Source organism: Notolabrus celidotus, chromosome 23 (assembly GCF_009762535.1).
Source record: "Notolabrus celidotus isolate fNotCel1 chromosome 23, fNotCel1.pri, whole genome shotgun sequence".
In the NCBI taxonomy this organism is placed as follows: Eukaryota; Metazoa; Chordata; class Actinopteri; order Labriformes; family Labridae; genus Notolabrus; species Notolabrus celidotus.
The window spans coordinates 14558929-14581715 of NC_048294.1; the positions used below are offsets into that span (position 1 = coordinate 14558929).

At 40.7% G+C, this 22787-nt stretch overlaps 1 protein-coding gene and 1 long non-coding RNA gene across 3 annotated transcripts in view; one reads left to right on the plus strand and one right to left on the minus strand.

Annotated features, from left to right (window-relative positions):
• Positions 1-22787, plus strand: part of LOC117807284 (receptor-type tyrosine-protein phosphatase delta-like) — a 429954-nt gene that overhangs the window by 65321 nt on the left and 341846 nt on the right. The window lies entirely within an intron of this gene.
• LOC117807286 overlaps positions 1-22787 on the minus strand; it is a 175908-nt gene that overhangs the window by 2633 nt on the left and 150488 nt on the right. For both annotated transcript variants that reach the window (XR_004629940.1, XR_004629939.1), the window contains one exon: positions 13798-13895. This is a non-coding gene — a long non-coding RNA (uncharacterized LOC117807286). The remainder of the gene's footprint in view (positions 1-13797; positions 13896-22787) is intronic.

A 22787-nucleotide genomic window follows, 5' to 3' on the forward strand; every position in this document is an offset into this window, starting at 1 on the left:
TTGGCCCCAGGGGCCCAAAGGTATAGGGATCGGCATTAACTAACGCACACGAAAGTCCAAAACAAATGTAAGAGCAAGAATACTCTAGCAATAAAATCCATAAATAATGTGCCTCAAAAAGCTACATGAGTCTTATTAGTATGAAACCTGAACCTTTAAGGTTAAGGAGAAATAGCATAGGTTAAGAGGCAAGCTGTTTCTATTAAAATATCACCCACATTATCTTCAACAAGACATAAAAAAATTACCATCTGAATGACAAGTTCTTATCCAAATATGAATTTCCTTCTCTGCCTCACATGTACTTATAAATTGCCCAAGCTCATTGGCTTCAATTTAAGCCAGAAAAGATAATTCTGTCTTGAAAATGACAGTTGCTGTGTCCAAAATTCTTCACTGTACCTCAGATCAGAGAAATTAAAGTTTTCAGCCACTTGCTTTCCAGATGGTGTGAAACATACTTTTTCCTCTTGCTCAATGTTTGTTTATGAGGCTATATGATGGGAAATATATGAATACTATTATAAGAAAATAAATTGTCATAAAGATCAAAATGGAGAAAAAAAATAAGGGAAAGAGAATAATCCAAGGGGACATTATGTCCTGGTGTTCAGCTGTTAAAATAGCATTTTTGTAAAAACAAAACGAAAAGAAAATATTTAATTTCTCCGGCTGTTAGTAGAACTAGATGGCAACTGCTGTGCGAGGAAGTGCTTTGTTGACACATCTAATTATGCAGATTTTCATATTCTTATTTCACTATTCAGACCTCACACTTTTTTTTTCTTTTTTCTTTTCTCCTTGAGTACTTTTTCACTGGAAGAAAAAAAAGCCTGCTGGGAGCTTCTGTGTCACACATTAGTGCTCTTGTGGTTCAGGCGAACCTCAGATCAAAATCCCCGCAACTCCAATAACAGGAGACGAACCATTTCCTTCTCCACCCCTCCCTTCTTCCCCTCCTTCATGTCCTTACACCAGAAGTGTTCCTGAAGGCGAGCAATCAATAGAGCTCACGCTGAAAGGCTGTAAACCTGAAATAGTACCCATGACAAGCCCTTGCAGGTAATAGGTCAGATGTATTGATTGATCTGTTCATAAACACACATTTTAAGAGGGCTCACTGTGAGATGCTCTGTCCGTGTAGAAAGAAAACAGCTGAAAATGTATGTGATTTATCTGTGTCCGAGGTAAAGATTTTAATGTCCTTCTGGCACTAATTTTTACAGGAAATGTGGCTTTGAACAGTTTGTTGGCTGAGATGAGAAATATATAAATCATGTGTGGCAACTTCAATTTTCTAAAATTACAAAGTGTCCTCTCAGCCAAAGTACAGTGCCAGAAAATGGATTCATACGTCAGACCACATACTATTGTCCCACCTCTGCTGTCACAGTGGGAGACGTTCCTTTCAGCGGGAGGCATCATGAGAATGTGTGTGCAGTAATAAAATGTTGAGGCCACAGTGCAAACTGACATTTACCACTCAGTCAGTCGTGTGATTCTTTGAATGTGCACTGTTCATGCACTTGGGAGGAGAAGACCTTTCACGATATATTTCATATACGGTGAATGCTTCTAAAAATGCATCGAAAGCTCCTGTGAAGAGATTTCCATTTGAGTTGACTTTTGCAATCCCTGTGGATAAAGCAGCCCTGTCTTTTACATTTGGAAGCAGTTTTATTTTGCCTTACAATACAATACAATAATATACCATATGATTGGATTTAATTTGATTCACTGCAGTAGGATTTCATATAACAAGATACAGTACGATACCATATGACACAGTACAATCTGATTAGGAATATTGTACCATACAATACAATATGTTATGATACAATATGAAGCAAAATAATATGAATATTATGATATGATCCAGGGCAATATAATACGATTTGAAACGATACAACACAACACGATACGACACGACACGATACAATACGATATGACATAACACAACACGACAGGATGCGATACAACACGACAGGATACGATAAGACACAATACAACATGACAGGATACGATACGACAGGATACAATACGACACAACAGGACACAATACAACACGACAGGATACAATACAACACGACAGGATACGATACAACACGACAGGATACAATACAACACGACAAGATACGATACAACACGACAGGATACAATACAACACGACAGGACACAATACAACACGACAGGATACGATACAACACGACAGGATACAATACAACACGACAGGATACGATACAAAACTACAGGATACGATAAGACACAATACAACACGACAGGATACGATACAACACGACAGGATACAATACAACACGACAGGAGACGATACAAAACGACAGGATACAATACAACACGACAAGATACGATACAACACGACAGGATACAATACAACACGACAGGACACAATACAACACGACAGGATACGATACAACACGACAGGATACAATACAACACGACAGGATACGATACAACACGACAGGATACGATACAACACGACAGGATACAATACAACACGACGGGATACGATACAAAACTACAGGATACGATAAGACACAATACAACACGACAGGATACGATACAACACGACAGGATACAATACAACACGACAGGAGACGATACAAAACGACAGGATACGATAAGACACAATACAACACGACAGGATACGATACAACACGACAGGATACAATACAACACGACAGGATACGATAAGACACAATACAACACGACAGGATACGATACAACATGACAGGATACGATAAGACACAATACAACATGACAGGATACGATACAACATGACAGGATACGATACAACACGACAGGATACAATACAACACGACAGGAAACAATACAATACAATACAATATACGATTTTACAAAATGTGATATTTATGCTATGAAACAATACAATTTGATACGACATGATACAATACAATAGGATTTGATACAACATGATACCAGGAGATGCCATACGATATGATGCAGTCTCCACAGTAAAACAATAATTAATAGATATTACAACCTAACAAGCTAGACTCACAAGTTTTCACTGTGAGATGAGTTCACAATGCAAGAAGAGTATTCAATTCTAGTTTATTGTAACAGAAAAAACCCCAGATGGATTAGACGTCATTATCGAGATCATTTGTACCACTTGAGATCCAATGTGGCTTCTGAAAAAAAGGTCACACTGAAACCTATTCTCAGACACAGAACTATCATTGTGTGGAAAGTAACAATATTAAAAAATGCAGACTACCCTCCTTTCAGTCAAAATGAAAATTCCAATACCTTCCCCTTTTCCTGACCCCACTTCCACTCATAATAATTTTCATACAGTCCCCAAAGTTGTTGAAAACTTTCCTATGCATAGAGGTAAAAGCTGAATATGCAGGTCAACCACACTGGATTTGCATTTCATCGGAAGGAATATAAAGGCCTGTAGGAGAAGATAACCCTGCCTGGTGTCACTGTAGAATTGCCTTTGCAGACCATTTGAAGTCACGGCACATTTTCACTGTACACTTTTGAAGTCTTAACCACGCAGACGTGACACAGATTCCTACTCATCCTGAGGAGACACTGTGTCCTTCATCAAACTGAAACTGAGACGATGCAATCTCTCCCCCCCCCACCCCTTTCTCTCCCTCTGTCTCCCATCACTAATAAGCAGCGCTCTTTTCTTCATGCATGAGGGACTTGCAATCGCTCCTCTCCCTCAGTCAGACAGATAGCAGGGGAGATGGATGTGTCAGTCAGTCAGGGGTGTCTCATCTCTGTCATGTGCTGTGTGTTCTTCAGGTTATTTAGAGGCCTGCTGGCCGGTAAACCCCATACTGCTTGTTTTTTAGGACTCAAATTTTTCTTGGGAAAGCAGAACCAAGCTCCTTTTGCTCAGTTTTCCAGATGCCTTTCCTTGTAACTTCTTCGATGTTGGCATGCATGCCAATCTCCAACCCATCACTCAAATAATTGGTGAATAAATAAAAACGACTCAGTTCTGCTTGTGGCATTGGGTGTCGATGCTGGTTCTTCAGGTCCTCTTTTGCCAAGACACTACCACCCCTGCCTGACACAAACTGGAACAGTCAGTTCAGTACATCCCTCCATCTGCCTCTCTGCAGTGTCACGTCAATGAATAACAAGCGCCCCAGCCACAATCTCCAATTATGCAAATTGATGGCAGGATCCAGATATAGGGTTGTTTGTGGTGGATCTAAATGCAGATGCACTGAGGGTTTAGAGTTCTATCACATTATAGTCATGAATAAAGGACTGCCAGCTAAGACTCTCTGCCCAGGCGTGTCTGTAAGCTGCTGGTACGTATTGTACTCTACACTGATGTTATTAAAGAAGTACAAAGACAGGAGAACATTATTTTCCCATCTGCCAACTCCATTCATTTCTCACAGATCATAGTGTAATCCTGTACGTCAATGATGTGACACAAAACATTGGCGACAGTTCTGCAACGAGCTCCTATCATACATGAATTATATTTACAAGATTGAATCCAAGCTCTCAATATTCAGCCAGTTGGATCAGTTCTCTTTTGTTTCACAGGCTTCTTTTTAGAGATGCTTGTAATTTCACTCCACCTTTTTTTTAAATTACAATTTATTGCTAAATGCTAGACAAAAAAATCTGACTTATCTTATTAAGTACTGAAAGCAAAAAATACTGAAAGAAGTCGTGACTGCAAAGGCCTCAGTGAAGTATTCCACATTTTTTTAAATAAAAGTGGTTTTTCAGGATAAATTATGTAGATGAATTTCACCTTCAACCCAGACACTGATGGTTTAAAGAGTTAAATAAACAATATACTGGGTATCTCTTTTAAATGAAGGTTACGACCTGTAATTTGTATTAATTTTCCACAGTGCGTAAAGTTCAAGCAGGTCAAACCAAACGCTGGGAATACAGAAGGCCAGGCCAAGGTTCCTCTCATGCAGAATAGGATGACTTCTTACAATTTCTGCATTTTAAATAGACACAGTGGTGACCTCTGTTCACAAAAGCAGGGCATGTGTGTGAAGAAAGAAACCACAGAAATCTCACCTTTAGAGGGTCTACTTTTTCATCACTGACTGTATTTTACTTTGAAAAACAATTTCTTGCATGTCTCTGAATCTTGAGGGCATAATGCTTTCGCCACAGCTTGCGACCCTTACCTCTACAGTCTTGATCTGATAACAACGTCTCCTTGAACATTTCTTCTCCCTCTGAAACATTTCCACAGACAGATTTGCTGTTTCATCCACCCTGATCTTTTAACTTCTAGTTATGGACGTCACGGTCAAAACATTGTTTCTTTCTTCCACACAACAAAGGGCTTGAGAGCACTTTCTATTCAGGTCTGTTGAGGCTGCAATCACAGTCTCTGTGATGATGACCTGATCCCACTTAAAACAGCCTTGCTTGAAGTGCCCTGTACATCTACAGTGGTAGATGCTAGAGACAGTGTGAATTGTTGGCTAAAGCAGCAGTCTTTTCTTAAAGAGTGCCACAGCTAATTTACCTCGAGACTATTTTCATCTTCCTATCCTTTTTTTTGGGGTGTTTGAGTCTGTGTGTGTTCATATCTGGGTCGCACTCATGGCAGCATTCTGCTTCCTTTGTAGTGGAGTTAATTGGCTAGTGTTGCATCTTGATGTGGGGTTTTCATTATCACTTACTATAGAGTTGGCTTTTGTTCAAAATTAGAGTGCCTACCGGAGGCTCCAACTTAAAGACTTTAAATCAAAATCTTGCATGTTGCAACATTTAGGAGAAGTTAGAATGGCAATGGCAATATCTACACTAAACTATGAAATGTCATCACCCTTACTGGCACCAGAATTACTTACCAGTTGAACAGGTTATTAATATTTTTATTACTGTAGGCCTATAATGCCGGTGATAAATGGTCTCTAAGCTGTACCAAAGCCACCTGCCACTAGCTGGGGCTTTAATTCTGGTTGACAGCAATTGCAATAATGCTAAATGTCTCTACTATTCGGATGTAAACACACAGAGACGACAGATAGTATCTTGTACTGCAGCAAGGTTTGGTGTATTTCAATCTAAAATAATTGGATGGTAGCAGAGTGACCAGCAAAAGCATGTAGACTTTAACCTGCAACGAGTACTGAAAGCTGGTGGTGCTAGCTCTGCTAACTTAAGCCACACTTAGCAAACCAATTTGACCCCCTCCCCCCTCATCCCTTCAGCGTCTGGACCACAGACTGTAAATAATCTGCTACAATATACATTTCTGTAGGACTTACTAAATGTCATTCATTCTTTTTCCTATCAGAGCCCCCTTGTTGAGAGCTTTTTAGACTCTGATTCGGACTACAGTCCTGAGCAAAGCACCTCATCAGGTCAGAGGGGACAGGCCCAAAGTGGAGCGAAAGGGGCAGTAAATAGAGGCAGGGGAAGCAGAGGCAGGAGGCGGGCAGAACGGCGGGACGGGATTTCATTGGTTTTATAAATTGGACCCCAAAAACTGTGATTTTTTGGTGTTTTCCCAGGTTTACTCCGGTTGTAGAAAGCGTCTTTTTTCACTCTTTTTTAAGAACACATTATGTATTGATTGTCATCGGGACATACAGATCATTTTAACCAGTATAGCAAAAAGTGGATCTAAATCTGACAACCAACCCCAGCTTTAAGCACCAGAAGAGTAATTGTTTAGTTTAAGCAAACTAAAAAGTGTCCCTAATTGTGAGTCATGTGACTGCACGTAAGCTTTATGCAGAACAGAAACAGAAAACAAGCAGGTAAAGAAGTACACTTCTGGTCCTTATTCTGCTGGTCAACTCAACAAACAGTTAATATTCAATATTTTACTTACATGAAGATACTGTATGTCTAACTCTGCTGTGTGGAAATGAGAGCCACAGAGAATTGTTTAGAGTTGTATTCAAGCTAAAAGCTGAAATTGCACTGGAGCTCTTTTTGGAATCTGATCCATATTATAGCAATCTTTACTGTTTCTTTACACCAAGATTAGTTTTGAAAAATGTAATCTCAATTCATACAAATAAAGGTTGTTTCCTGCTGTTGTTAAACCTTATAAATAGTATGTACATTATGGATCTTGTTATAGCCCTGGAGGAAAAATGCACCAGCCACCACTGCAATCAACCTTAAGCCTCACAGCAGGGTTTTCAACAGTAAATGCAGCTAAATAATGCAGAGAAATTGACATTTTTAGGACCGCCAATGGAAGGATAATAGTGCTCCACACTGTGCAAAAACACTTTAATGACTCAAAACTTACTCCGACTATAAAGATGTATTTCATCATCTGACTTGCTATTCTCTGGCCACTGTTTAATAGAACTCTTCCATCGTCCTCCCTGTAGAGACATCTCATTTAAACACACAAACGGCTGGGAGGGCCAGCCACAAATGTCTAATTGAAACCCGTTTGAGTTTATGAATACGAAAACACCATGTGCCCTGAATGACAGAGCGCCTTTTAACGGCGGGGAATCATTGCACATGCCGGGCATGTCGAGTGGCTCTCGGACGGGAATGTTACATAACACGCGAGTGCAGGTGCAAGTCACGGAGAGCGGATATAAATGGCAGGCTGCAGCTTGTGAGTGACCATCAGCTTGTGAGTGGAGGGCACATTAGAGGCGTAATGAGCGTTGGGTGTTGCACTTTAAAATACATGCTGAAGCTAGAATCAGACCTGATAATAATAGTCAAACTATGTCTGGTGTTGCAAAGGGAGGATATGAGCATGAAATGTGTGAGAAAGAAAGTGTTTGTGCTTTCAGATTCAGTCAAAGTCTTGCAGTCTCAAGAGATGCACCTTATCCAAACAAAGAATGAAAAGAATAGAGGAATTCATGCTAGTTTATCTAACCAATATCCTCCAAGAGACCCAATAGGGCTGAATTTGGAAGGTGTTAGCATGAAATAGGTTTTTTGTTTCCTCTATGAATGCTGCCTAAGAGTTATGAAGCTAAAATAACATGCTTCTGTGGAGGTAAAATGCTGCATCAAACACCAACCGAACGGATCCAAGTGCAGTTGGATTAGAAGCTGCAAAAGATGGATGTTGTGCGGGAGTGAGCTGCTACATATCCTCAGAGTTGCTAGCAGCTGTTCAGGGTAGGAACTTGGCAGGTACAGATCGCAAGGGATCTCACAAGCAACTCTCTCCTCCCCTCCTCCTCCCTCTGCTAGCTATGGCCTCATTTATCTGTCACCACCCCTCCTACTACTCCCCCTGAACCCCCCCCCCCCCCCCCCCCACCACCACCACCACCTCCATCCACTTCAGACATCTTTGTCTAACATGCCTCCGCTGTCGCCGTTGAGCCATACAACTGCTGTCACTTTTGTTTTTATTCCATCAATTACTCTCCTGCCAAATGCTGTGATCGGCCACTCTGAAAGCTGCCTGCTGCCCCAACAACTTCACATCCTGGCTGTCACTGGAGCGCTGTCACTTAATGAGTTACCAATAGGCTCGACATAAAGACTGTATTAGTCATTCAGATCCCCTGCGCTGCCCTGTAACATGATGGCAAAAATACCTAAGGGCCCCCATAGTGCTCATATTGTTGTCCTCCTCTGAAATATGCCTTCAATTAGAATGTCATATCTCTGTGCCTCCGTCATCTCTTGCCATTGCTTGGAGTGATGTCGGGGGATCGGGCATTAGTTCCCTGTTTGACGGATGTCTCCCTGCAGAATTTCTCATTAGTCAAATGCATCTCTATTCCATCATAGGCGACTCACATTGTTGACCGCGCGTCTTTTGATGACGACCCACACCCCTTGCATTCAAAGCCAAATTAATTACCATAGATAGTAGACGCACAAATATATCAACACAGCAAATGACCATTTTTCATGCAGTGCTATGGAATTTATGTTCAATGCAGTTTGATAAAGCACATATTCTTCTGTCTGGTTTAAATGCTGCTGGGTTTTTTTCATATCGTAACTGAACTAAAATGCAATGTATGTAATACTGTAAAGTATTTCAAAACAAATATAAGTCTGTATAATTGAATTATGCTATGAGGTTCTCTATCTAGTTGATATTGTGTCTGTGTGAAAGACAATATGAAGGATAGTTTTTATGTGTTATGTCACGGGGAGAGAAGGGGATGAAATGGGAGACTTTATCTAGGGATATCACTACTTTTTGGGTTATTGTATTGATTTTAACATAAACATTATATGTTAAGTATCTCCAATAAGTATTTTAATCATTTCAAATGTATCACTTTTATTTGTAAACTTAAACTGTGTAGCAAGATGGATGGCACAACTGCTCCCCAGAAGTAACCCCAAAACATTTAGAGCTCCCCCTGGTGACTGGCTGCATAATAGTTCATTAAGCTCACCTCCTCCATTAAAGCAGATGGGACATGAGTCAAACCTTAAATTGATATGCATATCAAATAACTTTTTTCTCAAGCACGCTTTCTGTTCCTGACAGTTTTTATCATGCTGGAATATGTGCAGATATTTGATGCTTAAAAGAAGCGGTCGTGACACCATGATTGACAGCTCTGTTGGCAAAATACCGCTCTTGCAGTGATCATAACCAGATTATCTGAGTAGAGAGGGGCAACGTTACTAACACTTACACAAGAGTTATTGAACTTTCCATGACCTGAAGTGTGCACGTCAAACTGAAACAGGAATCTGTGCAGCTGTGGACTGAGATGACCAATTTGAGAGAAGTTAATGTGTGTTTCAGTTAACGGAAGGGGCGTCACATTAAACCTGTGGATCCACATGCCAGATGGCTTCTGTGCATTCTTTGGCTCTGAAGTATGTCACAAGTATAATGGATCAGCACCCATTAAGGCAGTATTTTGGCTCCACCTTTTACAGTGAGGGTGCGTCGTCCATATTTATACACAGTGAATGTTATAAACCAAAAAAAAAATTGTTTAAAGAGTCCATAGGGTTCTCACCTGTTTTATGTGCTCAATGGTCAAAATTGGATGTCTTATAATGTTAAGTTTCACATGTGCTCGAATTTGCACAAAACATTCCATGTGCTATATGCTTTTCGAACACTGTCAGTTATCAGACTGACTCATGATGTCTCCATCTTCTCCAAAACCTTCTCCGACTGACATCAATCACCCACCTCCCCCTGCTCAATACTACTCGCTGATGAAAGCAGAGTGCCTCACCATTTGGTCGGCCCACGCCAATAACGGAGCTTTCAGTCTGACAATCGGGCCAAGCAGGTGTTTGGCGTTGTGTTGGGGGAATAGAGCAGCTCAGCAGCACATTGGAGGATCAGAGGAGGCTTCAGATGCACCTGGTCACGTGCCAAGGCCTCCCTCCCCACACAATCTGGCCTGTTCTGTTCCCACTTGGTGGCAGACGCACCTCCGCTGGCAGCTCTGATGGACGCTAAGCTCCGTTCTGGTGACAAATGCAGAGATCATTCGCTCCGACCCACGCAAGCGTTTAATCATGATGCACTGCTACTGCTGCTCACACCTCAGATATTATATCGCGTGAAGGCCTGTTACTCTCACATTCTCAGAGCTAAAATGGTTTTGGGTATGAAAGAAGTCGTTTGTGGCTTCTTCATGTCACGTTTTTCCTTGTTAGATGGGGACTTACCTGGACTTCCAAATGGCAACCACAGTGCAAAAAAATCAGGTTTATGCACAGTCACATTTAAGTGAGTGAGATCTCTCAAACCCCTGTTTAAAATGCACTGCACGCCTTGGACCCACAGTACACGTCCTCTACCGAGCACATAAGTAATACGCATGGAAATCCCTGGTTAATATATGAATAATTCTATGTTGTATATGCAGCCTTTTAGCTGACAATTTCCATCTGACTTTCACAAAACAAATGGACTGTTCAGACTGCAATACTTTGCAGCGGGGAATGTTTATGCATAAAACTGCAGCTGAACAATTTATCTTTACATGAAATCACATTTATTTATCTTATTCAGAATGTGTTTTTCATGTCAGCTCTTCATTACATGCAGCTTCCTAACGTCTGACAGTGTTTAATAGCAAATGTCTGCTTTCACACTGTATGTGCAGATATAGTTATGAAATCTCCAGCTATATGCCTGCGGTATAAATTTCTTACGAACCTGTGTGCAGCGAAGGTATCAACAATATCAAAGGTAGCCTTAGCGATGGGAATGAGAGCATCCCTGAGGGTCTGCGAACTGAAATAAGACAGATACAGCTGAGTGAGCCTTGATGGAAAAAAAATATATAGAGAGAAACAGGTCAAAGAGATGGGGCCTGGACCCTGGGGTACATGCTTGAAGATGGGAGAGAACATCGGGCATTGTTCACCAAAGCTAGGCTTTCAAAGAGTGAACAGTTACTCAGTGACAATAGAGAGGAGGAAGAGACTTTTTAAGCAATTGGAAGGTAAAGTGCACCGAGGGGAGGTCATTGCCGTGTTCCTCGGGTCCTATGTTCACTTAATTTGTATAAGATTATAAAGGAACGTTTTCACTGTTTGAACTGCAAACAAATGAAGGCAGATGGATGTTTAAAATGCAACATGAAGATGTGGAGGTGTATATATTTGAAATCATGAAAAACTGACTGCAAGTTTGTAGGCGAAGGTCCCAAAAAGTACAGCATATAGGCTTTAAGTTGTGGGTGGGAGAAGTCAAAGTCTTGATAAAGGGCAAAAAATCACAAAGTGATGCTGTGAACATGAAACCCTTTAAAAGGCTTGCTTATAATGGGTCATTTTCAAAGTGAGCTAGGAACATATGTTCATGCACTTACATATCCATTCTTTTACTGACAGAAACACAACTTGGATCGCCATTTAATAAGATACGTTGTCCGTTTCAAGCTTAAAATGAAAGTATATTGATTAATTGAGCAATATGAAATGAGCAACATGTTTTTCTTTTAATTGTAAAACTAAAGCCAGTAGCAGTTATCTAAGGCAAGGCAAGGCAAGTTTATTTATAAAGCACCATTCATACAAAGAGCAATTCAAAGTGCTTTACAGAGTTAAAAACAAAAACCAGAACAGTAACGATCAACAAAAACACACAGTAAACACTTCGAACATTTACATTTTATATATGGCCAGTTATGTTTGGTTTACTTTCTCTCTCTCTGTGTACTTATGTAACTTAATGTACATAGTAAATAGTGATGGGTATTATTATTTATTTAAATTAGGGGAGATTATTAAAAAGAATTAGCCCCCTTCGCTGCTCTGAAGTCCATAACTTGCTGAGTCTTACTGTCCCGCCGGACACAGAATCACAATTGATCTAGTCTTAACTGAAATTAATTTTTAATTATTCGATTCATCTCAGAACTTCTTCCCATCTTAGCTTCAATGTGTACTAAAAGTAGTGGTTAGCAGCTCGCCTACACCAACTTGTAGCAAAAACGAAATACTTGGCAACACTTTGTAACAGGTGACTGATGTACTGATACACCATCAGGCTGTGCACAGTGGTCCACACTAACAGACTACAGAGTAGTTAGATGTGACTTCCTGTGGCCACTAGGTGACACCAGCCAACATGAGGGACATAAGCGTAACATGCTGCACATGAAGTGTAGACAACAGTGTGTGAATTGGGTGTAATTTGGAAAATGTTAGTCACACATGGTTTATTGCGCTTTAAATATGGCTAAAAATAGGTACATTATGTAGATCTGTTCAGGCCCGGACTCTAGTCATACAAGCAACATTTTGGGGCAACATTAACATTGTATGAGAGGACTTTTTGTACTTGGAATACAGTGCGCCTAAGAACAATAGGGTACCTCTGCATGAAATATAAGCTGTAGCCTACGCCGTAGGTTTGCTTAAACCTGGGCCTAAGTACGTGCACCTCCTCAAAAATGTTACAACTAATTGAAACAATGAATATCGCAAGCTCTGTGGTTTATCACCTGCAACGTCGTAATTTACAACATTTTCTGTATCACCACCTACACTGACGCAACGGCTGTACATTCCATTTCCTCTCTTTTCTTCTACGTGATAATTGCTGTATGATCAACTTCTGCTCAACATGTATCAGCTCCACATCCAACATAGAACATTCTGATTCAGTCGCATTTCTTGTGCACTACAAGCAGGGAATGTTGCAGACCTGGCAGTACGACAAGCATAGAAATCGCACTACTAACTAGTGTTTAAGCGGAGCAATGCAGAGAAACTAGGACCCTCCAGTGCACAAGCATGTAGTTTTTACTGCAGCGTATCCTCCTCTTTAAAGCTCTAAAGCAACCCAGCAAGTAAGTGTATTTTTGAAAATATCTGACCATTTCTACAAAAATTAACATATCTGGTGGACAACTTTGGAATACAGTGATACAAGTATGAATCATTTCATCCCATGAGCAAGAAGTCCAATCAAGACCTGATCTAAGCTTGAAAACCATCGCTGGAAGCAACTCCCCTCTCTGTTCTGTTAATCACAGCCATCATTTCACGTGTCTTCTACCTTGTAATTTGTCTAAAACTGTCATGATAAATAAGAGATTTGTCCCCATTTTACAATGAAATGAATCACTGAAGGATCTGCGTACGTGCTCTGATGATTTCATAGATTTTTCAGTGAATCACATGCTAATTGCTGCCTTATGCTGTTGCAAATGAAGTGAGCAATTTGCTGTTGCAACACAGTGTTTGCAAATTTGCTCCTCTTGCAAGCATATAATTAATCATTAATATGTTATTTTGCCTGAATCTGATAACCCTCTATAATTTGAGCTATGCTCATTTTGTTTTATAATCACATTTGTTTAGTTTCTTCCCACTGGTCTATATTTAGCGTCACCTTTACTGTCTTACCTGATGTCCAACTGCGTCCTTGCGGAGCTGATAAAGCTGTGGGACATCAAGGATCATCAAGGTGATGCCTAGTTTAACCGGCCCTGGTGTTTCGCACGCTGGAAAAAAAAAAAAAAAGGGTTTAAAACGGTGCAGTGACAGAGCCGAACTGACAGCTGAGAGCTGCAATTATTTCCAGGTTACTGAAAAATGTCACAGCCAAAAAACAGCAGGGATACACTGGCAGGAGTACTGTTTAATCAGCCACATTCACTTTGTGTTCATATTTAGATCCTCTCTCAGGGATTTTGTTGCTGTTTTCATGGCAGGTATTCAAGTTGTGTTGCCTCCAATTTTTCCTAAAGAGCTATTGATGTGCCTACTTAGGTATTGTTTCTCGAGTGAAAAGTGGGATAAAGAGCAGCTTTTGTGAATGCCGTCTTTCACCGTTCTCTAAAGTGCTTATGCAAAGTGGAGATTCAACTTGTGTGTGAAGTTTAATCAGAATGTGAACATGTGCTCACATATGTGGGCAGGGTGTCCATAAGGTGTTGCATGACGCCACCAAGCAGCCGGGCTGTTTCTTGCTCGTAGATTGCTCAGAGGCGAGGACAGCGGGAGTGCAATTTCACTTTCACTTTCACTCTTACAAATGTTAGAAATTGGTCTGAGACAAATGTCACAAAGGGTTTTTAGACCCACACACACAGAGACACTCATACAGTCGTGGTGAAAGAGCAACAGTCAATAGTGTCACTCTTCAAAAGGACGCTCATCTGACTGTTCCTCTCTTCGCCAGAGCACTGACTCACTGCCATTCTATTGTTCTCAGGACACATGGACACAAACTCTGCACGTTTGATTATCATTCTCACGGTGATCTGAGCCGCAGAGCAATTACTCGACAGGAACAGTAATCACTCAGAGTCTAAGCATGCATTTAATTACAGGAGTATTAACAAAAAATAATCGCTCTTGAACAGCAGTCACACAGAATGAGATTTGGCGAGGGGACTCTGAGATGATTACTGCCTGTAAATCTAGCCATAAAATTGTGGGCTATTATGTCTCGCACTCAAATGGCTTGTTCAACAAAACCCTAATCACATGCATAATTCCACACGGTTCATTATTGGAGTTCATTAAGAAACAAGAGGTGATTTTCAGAATGAAGGCTGCTCAAAAAAGTAGTTAACACAGAGCAAAATATTAACTAGGTTTGACAGCTGTGTATGTCAACACGATGGAGGTTACATACACATACCATCATGAATGAAGCTGTTGCAATCAGGGTGAACTACAGCAAAGCAGTAATTGTGGTAGAAGACAAACACTGGTTTTAGCATTATAAACATATGTACACAAATGCATTTCATATTGATCTAACCAACTCCACATCTGTTCGTCTGTCTGTCTATCTTTCTGTCTTTCGGTGTCAATATGCTGCACAGTCACTCAGAGATCATTTTGAAGAATCACTAACACCCAGTGATCCCTGGTTAATAAGACATTTGCACTCTTCATGAGTTCCAGTTTGGTCACTGTCACCTGTATGTGAAACTGTTGCTTCTCTAAACAGGCTTATGACTGGTCGCAACACGCTAACCTAAGTACTGTATGTCCCTCAGAGCTGAGCAGGGTAGTCCTTAATCAGTCCCTTCAGGAAGTTGCGATTACACAATTGTAACTATCAACGGAAATTCAACCAATCAGCACAATTTGTGCGCGGCCTTGCAATTTTATATGATCACCGCAACTTTCCTGCAAATTTGACCAATTACCTTAATCTCAGCCCCTGTACGTCATTGGTTTCATCATCAATTTCACTTCCTTTGAACATAAATGTAAATCCTCACTTGATCGGCACTTTTCAACAACAAAAGACGCACGGAGAACGGGTGAAAAGCGGGGACAGCAGGCAGGACAAGTGACAATGACAACGTTTTTATTTATAGATACTAGAGTTATTATTTGAAGGGCTCAGTGTTCGCTTGGTCACCTACCTGCAGCAGGTGTGCTTTAAGAACCAGCTCTCCCCGCCTCCATGCATCTGTCTCGTCTTCATTGAGGATTTTTACCCCCGGTGTGCGTTAGTGACAAAGACACAACAGGGCTACGTCTGTTTAAAATTTGAGGTTTGGCTTTGTTCCCGCCATTACCGTAAAAAGCTCCGCGTCTACAACCTGATTTGCTCCAGTTTGGTGAAAGATCAGACACATTTAGTAAGTGTTGATCAACTCCTTGTTGAAAGATGCAGATGCATTTCAGAGTGCTGTGAACTGACTGTCAAGTGCACCTGTCACTGCAGGTACATTCAATGACCGTCGTAAATGTGCAATACAGTCCTTTCATGGCATCTTTCTGTGAACCAAGATAATCAAAATACAGTCACAGTGGTCACATCAAGAATGTTTTCTAAAAACTACTGTACTTTAGCGTATTTACTTGCCCCTGAGATGTTATTGGGGGGAAGCAACAACAAAAAAATTGCATCTTTCATCGCAATTTTTGCAAAAAGCTGTCGCAAAATCAGGCTTTTTGGGCCGCAACAATCACACAAAAAAAACGCGAAATCCTGGAGGGACTGATTAATGTCGGTCAACAAGCGCTTCAGTTAACTTCTTTCTTTTAGTTTCATCCACAGGACTGTAGATTTGCAGACTCCAAAACAATGCTGGGGTACATTTGAATCATGTACCAAAATTCTATTTACATTTTCTGTGGATCTCATGTAGGAAAAGGTGTAAAGTATGCAAAGTGTATCTACCATTTTCATACATTAACAGGTATTTAAACTAAACAGTTTTTCTTAACTCTGTCTTTCAGCTGCAGTAGCAAGTCAATATCCAATTTGTTATCAATAAGTTTATCTTCATCACAGATTTCATCACTTTAATTAGGCTCCCCATTGTCACATTTCTATATCACCCTACACAACCCTGTAAATATCATTTCAGCTTTTACATAATTTATGCAGAACCTAACTTTGTGCACAATCACAGCCACTTTGCTGCCGCTCTGTGGCCCCCCACACCCTCACTAAGCGATGATAACATGCGACAACACGTGGTGGAGGGGGCCTGCGCAGCAGGTGGCCGCCGGGAACCTTGCTGTCTCTCAAGCGACCGGCCTCTGGCAACGGCTGACCTCGCAACACGCGCACACACCGCACTCATACATACTAACCACCTAGTGTGTCAGCCGTTACAGTGTGTAGCGAGCCGGGGAGCTTGTCCGACATGCTGAGTCGACAACAAGGGGAGCTCAAGTGGCGGAAAGGACAGCAGCCTCAGGGGCTCTCCGGCGATGTACCTACGTCACCGCATAAACTGCACGGAGGTTGACAGGCCAAGCAGATAAAACACGGAGGTTTGTGTGGAAACATCACATAGACTCACATGCAAGAGTGGCTGAGTCTTACTGACTGGGAACCAAAAGGGAAAGCTTGTTTAGGGAGTGTGATTGCCCTTTTTGTTGGTGTTTTTATTCACATATTAGTATTAAATGAGGATAAACACTTGGGAAATCAAGTTTTCAAGCTAAATTAACTTGTTGCCTCTATGTCAGTTTCACAGCTTATTCAGTTACAGATCCCAAGGTAGAAAAACAAGTGTTCATCTGCAGTAAGTACTGTACTCATAAGTGTAAAAGAAAGAAAAAAGAAGGTTATATGTATTTCAACCTATGCTCTTGTACTTATAAGGCAGCATAGCCACCTGAGAACATTTTCCCATTAACATTTAATGACATTCACTTTTAAATGTCTCACATTCGATCTCGCACTCGTCTCCTGCAAGGTTTTAAAACACGACTAAAACTGCTTGGAGTATAAATAACGGCCTCACAGAAGGAAGAGAAAACAAAAGCAAAGCCTCTCCCAGCTACACGAATCGGCAATGATAAGTCCACCAGCAGTCGTTTGTCTTCTGTCGAAATTGATGTTGAAGCCTCCTTCCCGTTCTTATCACACTTGGCAGTTTGTGTTATGTTTATATGCAGTTATACAGTGGGTGCCCTTCTCCCTGACAGCCGGGTGGCTCCTGAACAGGGAGCGTATATTTCAAGTGAGGGTGCCCTTCTGCCAGCTCAAAGGCTTAATGTCAAGGTGGTGGATGAATTGTTGTACTACTCCTTGGAGATTACCTTTGGTTTAAAGAGACACAGATGGAGGTGCTGACTGATTGCATGAATGGAAACACAAGAAAACATAAACAAAGCCATTGTTGTCTCCTTTCGTATTTTCGCCAAAATTGTCACATATCTTTCTCCTGAAACTTTGTAAAACTGAACCACAATTTATTTGGTTTGGACAAGATAATACCCGTTTTCTGCTTTTATTTCTGATGAATATTGCAATTGCAACTAATTTAACACAAAGTGCTAACACCAGATGCTCGAACTTTAACAGATTATTCACAGAGATCTGAAATTTATGCAAAATAAAGTTGATTACAAAAATGCAGACAAAGCAAGGGGACACAATTCCTAACTGCTCAGTGTTATAAATAAACTCTTTAATGCCTTTATTATCCCCACCACTTCACATGAAGTTCAAAATTACCAAATGGCTGCAATTTTTGCCATCTAAAACTTGGAATTATGCCTCAATCCAAATGGCTTTTTGTCACATGGTAGACTAAATGACTCACTCAGTTTTTGAAGTGGCATACAGTACACAGCAGCATTGTGCAGAAGTGATTGAACAGCCCCCCAAAAACGTGACTTTTGCCATTGTTACATTCAGACAAACAGTGTGCCTTATATGTAAGGCAACTGCATCGACTTTTACAATACCCACTGACTAAAGACTTGCTATTACCTGCAATCAGTGCTCTGTTAAGTAACTACTGCCCTCACTTTGGGTGAAGATTACCGCGGTAAGAGCTCACTTCACTGGTCTTTCAAGCCATTTCCTGTTCTTAAAAAGCATTTGCTGGAAACTGCTGCATTGACTCAGAGAGGGCAGATACGAGAGGCGGAGGATTGCGATGTAGCCTTTCTCACACCCTGCACACGTTCAATAAGAGGTTAAATCAATACTCTCTCACAATTTCTTTGTTAAACATCGCCTTATACAAGGTTAGTTTGATCAAAAACAATTAGCTAAGCAACAAAACCATGAACGCTGAAGATGAGCAAGTAGAGGGGATGAAATAATACGAATGACTGTAAAGGATCAACAGTAGAGTCTTATTGAACTGCTTATCGAAGTGATGACTGAAAATATGGGTCAAGGATGGTGTGCTTGTGTGAATCACCTGCAATTAATATCAAATTGTGTGTTGCACTAGGTCACACATGCTCTTGATAGCAGGGGTGTGTCCACTACTTTTAGACTGGGGTGGCCCCCTCTGGTGGTGGTGGTGGTAGTTGGGGGGATATGAAGCCATTTCCATTTCCACAGCTTTTTGCAACATAGACTCTGTACCACACCACTCACTGCTTTCTGAAGAGGCATTTTGAAGCCGAAACATGGCGGTTGCCATATTGTAAATTCTAGTCTTGTACTCATTGCAACTCTGCAACTGTGACACAATGCAGTTCCAATCTCTATTCCTTTGCACCAATCGAACCCTGCAATGGCATAGCATTGGTGCTCCAGTGTGTGCTTTCACATCACATTTCAGTGTTGCAAAAGCAAGAGGCATGGCTTGTCGACACACAGCTGTAGCGTCACACACACTCACATGTGCACACACACAATGCTGTTGCCCCTGCTGGCTCAGCTATTATGCATGTTATACATACCTACCTTACCATTTGGTTTAGATTTAATGTAAGCCGTACGTGTACCTGGCAATCCTTTCATAAAAATTGGCCATGCTTAGTTAGCAGTGAAAATTGTGTTCAAGGATTTATTCAGCTTTGCCACACACCCCAGTTTGGGAATCACTGGTTTATGGAGCTGCAGCTGGGGTGGCCAAGGAGAGTCAGGGGGAACACATGCCATCCCCTGGAAATGCCTCGGCTTGAAAGCATTCATGTCAGCAGTCTATTATGGAAAGATAATGAGCTGTAATTCTTGCTCCACTGATAACATCCAGTGTTCTGTTTAATAAGGAAACAATGTTTCAAGACACAAAAGATGTAATTGGTCAGAACAAGCGTGGTGATGTTTACTTTGGCTCCATTTCTGTCTTTGCTAATCCCTCAGTCTTGGCTTAATCGTTTTTGAAAGATTTTTCACACTTTCACATGTGTGTTTTTTTCCACTCTTCTGTCTCTAAGCTGCCAATCTGCAGAGTACAGAGAGCCAGCTACTGCTCTTAAGTATGCTTTCAGGGACCTGCAGGGCTGTTTTCATTCATCTTTTGTTTTGTTTTTGTCAGATTTTTTGTGCTGTTAAACGATACAGTCTGCTCTTCTGTTGAAAATCAGCAACATAATGAGGCATCATTAGCTGGTTTGCTTCCTTGTCTATTCAGGCCTTGTTCCATTTAATGTTGCTTCTATAGATAGGTGCTGCAAAAGTATTAGGCAGCAATCAATCAAGAACACTGCGATGCAGGAAACTCAATGCAACTACAATATATGACAGCATGAAAACTAATTGAAATATCCTAATTACAGACCTTTACCTCACGAGATGAAAGATAATCAATATATCAATGTGATAATTACGCTGTTAGATCTCAGCCTGTAATTTTGAAGAAATGTAATAAATGATGGTCCTATTTTTAACTTAATGACATGTAATGTTTCATCGGCAGTTGTTGTGAAAGCAGTCACCTTTTTAAAAACCACCTACAGTACATTGATGCCACATGCAGAGACGCGGTACAGTGAGCAAGAGCGGTGATAATATCCGAGGTGTGATCATACCTTGTTCCTGCCAAGTAAAAGTGACAGGAGGAGACACTAATCCCTGTTCGTCCTGCTGCAGTTTTTGACTGTAATCTCAGATTAATGTCCAGGAAATGTCCTCTCGAGGTGATTGCACACTGGGCAGATGTTGCGGCGCGTTAAGTCATGTGCCGCGCTGGAGCGAGTAGATATAAGAATGAGTGCTCACGTTCCCGGGTGTTTCCAGATCCGTTCAACTGAGGGAACAATGTCAGGACACTGTCTTGTCAAAGATGGAAGGCTTTGTCTTCTTTTTGTATGATTACTGATATATAAAATTAGCATCTAGGACTTCTTCTCAAGCAGCTCTGTTGTGTTCCTTGTGGATTTTTTTGGTTTACAGTTTTCTTAGAACTGAACTTCAAGAAAAAGACGTCGAGTATTTTTCACATTTGTGAAGACACTTTTTTATTTTGTGAAAATTTTATTTTCTTGCAGTTTGGCTTTCTGTATCTGAAGGGTGTAGTGTTTCTCCTTTCATATAATTTTGAGCTGAGGCTGAAATAATATCAGGAACTGATATGAGGTGTTTCAAACAGGGTTTTTGTGTGATATCGGTTGGCTTCAACACATTTTTCAGGTTTAAGGTGTTTTTCTAAATCAGCTTTATATTGAAAGCTATTAAAATTTTTTAAGATGTAGTGCCTGTTTTCAACTGTATTGGCTGTCACGTGTCAAAATTGTCCTGTTTAGATGTTAGTTTAAATCTCCTGTGAGGAACTTTTGTTTTTTTGCCGATTTTGGCATCCTCTGGGGACAAAGTCATGCCTCATACATCTTTGTTCATCTTCTCTTGTATTTTTTAAGTCCTGCTTTCTTTTTCTTTTTTATGATTTGAAGTTTATTCGTTTTTACAAACATTCAAATAAAGACACACAAATAATGACAATACACTAAAATGAATGAATTAATTTACTAAAAGTCCTGCTTTCGGAAAATAGAAATCTCATTCTGCTTTCTTTAACAGTCAAATGTATGATTTATCTTAAAAATTAGCTGTGGAAAAGTAAAATAAAAGGAGGTTCTACAGTGCTATTAATAGTCTCATCTGACCTGCCCCCTTGTAGGGATTGTAGGCCAAACAGGAGCTTAAAAGTAATAATAATAATAATAATAATAATAATAATAATGCATTTTATGTATAGGTGCCTTTCTTTTCACTCAAGGTCAAAGTCCAAAGTGGTTTGGATTGCTTTGTAATTGGATCACATTACATTCATTGTAGAGATGATTTGTTCAAAGTGACCACCATATTTTTTATATGCATGCATATTTTTAACATATCAAAACTTGTTGGCAATAAGAAATGATGAGTTGTTCTGAAGCAGCAGCAGCAAAAAACAGGATTTCTTACTTTAGAAATGAAACTTCTTTTACTCCAAGTGTGCAGTGAAAGGGTTAAACCCCTCCAGCTGTAGTGGACGGTGGCGAAGCCTTGAACAATGACTTAATGCACTCCACTGAGGCTGCTTCACATCCCCCTAATGGATCATTTTTCACCTGGCACCTCAGCTCTCTTAAGATCAACTGAGAGGGATCAGCTTTATCGATTCCTTTCCTCTACACTGATCCGGATCAATAAGGATTCCTGCATTATAAAGCACCCAGCTCATCTCCAGGCTGCTGCACCTCGTCATGATCTCATCCATGTCATTTGATAATGAGTTATGTTGATGATTGCCTCCATAGTAGTTCTGTGTTTATGAAGGGGGGCTGCGTGGGAAAGTGTTCTTTAAGCAAGGCAACACCTTAGATTTGAATCCTTCCAAAAATCTTCTAATTAGAGGTAGAATTATTGGAACAGCACTATGGTGTCCATCTTCAGCTTCAGCTTCAGCTGCAGCGCTTTTAATGACAATCGTTGTTCTCATCAGCGCCCGGATCTATTCCCAGGGTGCACATTCTGGCAGATGATTCACTGGCATGTTGAAAAAGACATCGGAAGTCTGCAAGATTGTTAAAAGCTGCGGGGGGAAAAAATGCACGCGCTCCATCAGTATGCAATACATCAAAGATGCCTCGATGCCTCAATGATGGGCTTGCTGGCATGATCAAAAACAGCACGCTTAAAATGCTAAATCTCACCGTGATGGCTGAGTCGTGGAAGGAGGACAAACACAAACAACAATCTTGGAAAAAACAAAGGGAGGAACATAAGAGCACCTTCA